Source organism: Camellia sinensis, chromosome 1 (genome assembly GCF_055761805.1).
Source record: "Camellia sinensis isolate YWXY chromosome 1, ASM5576180v1, whole genome shotgun sequence".
NCBI classification, from domain to species: domain Eukaryota; kingdom Viridiplantae; phylum Streptophyta; class Magnoliopsida; order Ericales; family Theaceae; genus Camellia; species Camellia sinensis.
Window position 1 is genome coordinate 124,546,172 of NC_138961.1, and position 5,760 is coordinate 124,551,931.

At 42.3% G+C, this 5,760-nt stretch overlaps 1 long non-coding RNA gene across 1 annotated transcript; it reads right to left on the reverse strand.

The window, feature by feature from the left end:
* Positions 1-4,596: 4,596 nt before the first annotated feature.
* On the reverse strand, positions 4,597-5,257 carry LOC145797173 (uncharacterized). The gene is made up of 2 exons (XR_014338371.1): positions 5,053-5,257; positions 4,597-4,728 (listed from the first exon to the last, which is right to left on the reverse strand). It is a non-coding gene; the product is annotated as an uncharacterized LOC145797173 (long non-coding RNA).
* Between the last annotated feature and the right edge of the window lie 503 nt (positions 5,258-5,760).

The window sequence follows — 5,760 nt, forward strand, 5'->3', positions numbered from 1 at the left end:
GAAGGCCTTAATGTACAAAGGCTTAACATGCTGCGTCATGGGATTCGAGGGATATTCGAATGGATACGAGAGGTTAATGCTTACCACTTCCTCGCTCTCATATTCAGCTTCCATTGGGGTAACCATTTCGAAATTATCTTGCACCATACTCGCTTGTGAATCTTCACTAGAGATCGGAATTGGATCAGCTTCCTGCCCCTCTTGATTCTCATCTCCAGCTTGGAATTCCTGTGGTAGTATGTGTACCATGTTTACTGATACCGGGGGAAACGAGCCAAACTGGTTGGCTGGCTGTACCTGTTTCCCCTCTTGGTCAATTTCTTCAGAAACATCCTGCATGATGCATTCTGGTATTTCATCGCTAACAGCCCTTCGAATGATTTTCCTCAACTGGCTTTCCAACCAGAAATGTTTACTCAGCCATGAAGGCTTCGAACATTTCTTCTTCTACCATTTCTTTCTTCTGGCTTACGCCACTATCTTCTTCCGTTTCGCTACCACTCTCCATCAGAGCTTTCTCCATCCCTGCTAGACTTTCCTTCTCTCTGGCCTTTAGTTCAGAATGAACCTTGGCCAACTGTTCTCTGCTGCGGTCCACCTCGTTTTGTATAACTGGCTTTGAATTATGGTATGACTTTCGATTCTTCTTTTCTCCTATCTGGATCATCGAAGAACTCTCTCCACTTTCTTTCAGGTCTCTCTGGTATTGGGTGTACCTACGCTGAATTTTTCTCCTTTGTGATCTGGAAATAACGGGGACCATATCTGGTTCCCTCGTTCTTGGGTGTTTCAGCAATACCCAGTTATTGGGGGCCACCAAAGGAGGCTTAACCATCCTACTTTGATTTCCAAAATTCCTTTGGGAAGGCATTTCCCTAGGTTTGTTTTGCATCACAAACCAATCTGGGACTCCAGGTACCCACGAACTTACTGACCCAGACGTTGAACCGCCTCTTTCTTCTTTCGAGGTCACCTTCGAGGCTGGCTGTGAAGACAATTGTTTGGCCCTATCTCCAAGCTTTGAGCCTGATTCAGGTTCTCGGTGATGGTAATCATTTTCTGTCCTTCATGAAGCTGGCCCAAGGGGCCAATTCCTGGCTTTGATACCAAAACCTGAACTCTTCTCCAGCCTTCTTTCAGAATGACTACTCTCCAACCTGTAATAGTTAGGTGATCTGGACTCATAGAAGGGCCTCTTGCCTTTAGCATACATTCTATCAACTGCAGGTTCAACCACTAATGGCTGCTGCCTAACATTAGCCGGATACGGCCTTTTGTTATAAGCATTGGTTGGTTTGGGACGCCTCTGCACATCCCTGTAATACTGCTTCCCATCGACTGGAAGGCCTTTCAACCACTTATAACTCAGTCTGCACCTGGGACATATTCGTTGCATTATGGCTGCCTCTAGGGAGTCATCATCCAGTGCTTCTTCATCAGAGTCTTCCCTCTGATGTGGGAAATCTCGTCCCATGGCTGGTGGACTTCTAAGGTCTTTTTTGGTTGCTGTCTGGTTGGCCACATGCATCTGTACATTGACTTCCTCCAATTCTTTCAGGGACAAGTTCTGAAAGTCTGACATAATGACATTGGCTGCCACCTCTCCAATTTCTGGAAATGGATTGCTATCGATCCCCATGGCTTTTTCAGCTTTGGCTGGGAACTTCAAACTCCCCTTCCGAATTTGTTCTTGGATCCTGTCTCGAAAAACAACACAGTTTTTAGTCGAGTCAGACCAAGAATTATGCCATTTGCAATATATTTTTCCTTTAAATTCATCAAGAGATGGAATTTTAACACCCTTTGGTAACTTAAGGAAGTTGGCCGCAAGCAAATGATAAAAAATGTCATCTGCCTTGGTTAAATCGAAAGAATATTTCCTGTGGAGATCTTTCTTTTTAAACTGCTGGTCAATTGTTGTATCTTTATTGATTAATGCTTCACAGATCATAGGCTCTTTTCCCACAATCTCTACTGCATCAATCTCATAATTAGGATCTTTGTAGTATGTCCTATATGATGCATTATTTCGATCCTGTTCCTCTTCTAGTAATGCTTCATATCTAGATACTTTATAAGTCAGTTCCACTAAATCTCTAAACTCTGTTGAATCAAACTTCTTTCGAAGCCTGAACTCTAGGCCATTTTGGGTCAATCTTACAAATTCAGTTTCTGGCAAGATTACTCTACATTTATTTCGAGCCCTCTTAAATCTGGAAATAAACTGAGTAGCCTTCTCTTCAGGCCTTTGACTCAATCTGGCCAAGTCTGCCATGGAAACTTCTGGCTCTGATTGGAAGAACTGGGCATGAAATGCCTCTTCCATTTGCTGCCAAGTCTGGATGGAGCTAGGTGGAAGGTTAATATACCATACAAATGCTCCTCCGGTTAGAGAATTTGGGAATAGTCTCAACTTTATATAGTCATGATTGGTAAATTCACCACATTGAGCGGCAAACCTAGCAATATGTTCTACTGTGGATTGGTTTCCGTTCCCATGAAAGAGGACAAAATCTGGTATCCTGAAACCTCTTGGATATTCATGTACCCTATCGACCCATTCTGGGTATGGTTTTCTATACACAGGGGTCTGGACCCCCCGAGCCATTGGTCCACACAACTCCCTAACTATCTCAGTGATCTGGTCCCTAGGGACCATATTTTGCGCCTGCTGAACCACCACTGGGGGAACAAACATAGGATTTGGTGGACAAACTTGTGCTTATGGTCCTTTTGGTCCATAAGGTGGTACATTTGGGACTGGCTGTCCCTGTGGTAGAGGGTGCTGTTGGGGGTGTTGGTAACCTCTTTGAGCCTGTCCTGCGAAAGGACCCACGAAAGGTGCTGGAACAGGTATTGTATCCCTTCCACTTGTAGGAAAACCTTCTAACCCCCCGGGTATAAATTCGAATACGGGATTATTGTACCCCCTGGTACCAGGTATGGCTTCGAATGTGGGATTTGGAATCATTCTTATGCCATTTTCTTGTACCGGGCCAGATCCACCAATCTGCATGGCTTCACTGTTGAACATTGAGGCATTCTGGCCTGCTACAGGCCTCGAAATGGGTTCGTACCAAGACTGAGATGGTAATCTTTCATGAATCTGATTACTGGTTTGACCATTAGAATGTCCATTAGCTTGCATAGGCTGTTTGTCTCTAGCCAATCTTTGCTGAGGGACATTCACCTCCTCTATGTGTCTTACATTCGTTGGTTGGTGGTTATTCATTCGATCCAAAAAGGATACTGCCCACCTTTCCATTGTGTTTATTAATTGCTATCCCATGGCATCTACCAAGCCACCCCACGGATTGACTGGCTGAGTAGATGGGACACTGGATGGTCCAATTCCTTGGTCTCGTCCACTATTACGAACAAATGGTATTTGCTCTGAAGTATTGGTCTGTTCGACCATGGGTTCCGATAGGATAGGAGTCTCCACAGGATGTGTTATCACATTATCCTCTGGATTGGATGTCTCCACTTCTCCTTCCACGCCTTCTTCCAAACGTTCATTTTCTCCTTGTCTTCTACGTCTAGCCATTTTTTAAAAGGTCCCACCGGGCGTGCCAAAAATATATGTTGGCTTTTTTGGCTTTCGAAGGTTACTTTCGTAATTATGAGCGTGCCAGTAAGGATCAATCAGTCCTTACAGAATTGTAATTGCCAAACAATTATTCAGACGATTGTGTTATGGTTCTTTCGACCTCAATAAAGAGGACTTTTACTAGTGGCTTACTAGTAATTTGACTTCAGAAAACTTGAGCATAAGAACAGTTAAATAAACTGAAGTATTTCATTAATATGAAAAACTTACAATGATCTTAGTTCCGTAGACAATTACAGCGGCAATATACTCGACAACTACTCCTACAAATGAAGTGCAGCGCAGAAACTTAAAGTACAGGAATATAAAGGACAGGAAGTAACACTGGAATATGTAAAGTGATTCTTTAGATTTTTCTTCCCCTTCTCTGAAGTCCTTCCTGCTATTTATACTTTCGGAAGATAACCATCGAATTGTACTTCAAACCGTCGAACTGCCCCTCCGTAATCGCTGATCATGCTACCTTATAAGTAGCTCCACTATGCCTTCACTTGCAGTTAGGCTTCCCCCCTTATATTCGAATTTGAATGTGAGCAACCGTTGAAGCCACGTCACTATACGTCTCTTTGTTGATCCGCTACTACTCAGATCTTATAACGACCAATATTAATTGCCACGTGTATGATCAGGATCGAAGACCTATCTGGTCTCCCCATATTACCCTCACTTTGCCACGCGTCGAATTGTCACTGGCTTAGTATAAAATGTGTAGCCAACAGTATGTATATGTATGTAGATACACACAGACACAATCGTTCCTCGGTCGGATACTTCTTTAAAACCCTTCTCAGCGTACCATCTAAAAACAAAACAATGCATTCTAGAGGAGTGTATATATATATATATATAAATAACTATTATATATGCGTCAGGATCCTCTAGAGTAAACTCTCGGGTGATCTTCCAAAATGAGAAGATCCAACGGTTGAAAATAATACTAACTAAAATGATATCGTTTTGGTTATTAAATTAAAAAAAAAAATTGATTTCAAAATAAACAGAGTGCGAGAGAGAAGAAGAGAGAGAGAGGGGGGTTGCTCCTCCTTGCGGCCCGTCGTCCTGCCGCCGTTGACGCCCTTGATCTCCCCAATCCCAGAACAATACAGCATGAAAACTACCTAATCAACAATACCCACAACAAGGATCAATACAAATGTTGAAAGGATTCAATAAGAAGACACCCAATAAAATAAAATAAAATAAAACAAAAACCAAATTCAAACTACTTTCTAGTCCAACTCACATCAAATCAAGAAAACGAAAGCTTAAATTTTTCTAATACTGGATGTCAACAAAGACTTAAAAAGATGAACTTCCCAGAAATAATGAAATATGAAAATGGGGTTTTCATCATTATCATCAGCAGCTGTGATTGCAGACCCAAGCTTTAAATTTTCTAATAATGGATGTCAACAAAGACTGAGAAAGATCAAAGAAATTACCAGAAATAATGAAATCTGAACGTGGGGTTCTTATCATCACCATCAACTGTGATTACAAACCCCTCATCAGCCATTCTTCAACCGATTTGCTCTCTCTAACCTAAACACTCTCTCTCTTCCTCTTCCTTGCACTCCGTTTATTTTGAATTTTTTTTTCAACTTACTAATCAAAACAACGTCGTTTTGATTAGTTTTATTTTCAGCTATTGGGTCTCCTCACTCTAGGGATCACTCTAGGGTCTTACTTTAGAGGATCCTAACGCATTATATATAGGCAGGGCGAAGTCAGAATTACAGTATTGGGGTAGCTAAAAGTAAGATATTTAGGGGTTGTTTGGGGTGTCCTAAATAAGTATATTTTTTGTCTTTTTAGGTGTAGACGTCCCCGAACGCCCCGGGAGGAACGAGCTCCCGTTCTGTTCATTTTGGGGTCACTACATCTCAGGACTCTCAAATTGTCACGGTTCTAAGTCTGAACCAAAGAGTCCAAATCCGGCAAATCGTTTTGAGAAAAAATAGATTTTTGAAAGAAGTGCCAAACATGGACTGCTTTGCCAGATACAGAGTCGCCACCTAAATATTTTATTTTGGGGAAATTTAGGAAACCCTGACTCGGTGCCAAAGGCCACGTGTCCGTCATCACCAAAGTTGCCTCGGCTCGGGAACTTGGGTACGATTGGGGAAGGTCACTTCGTGAGCACCCCCGCT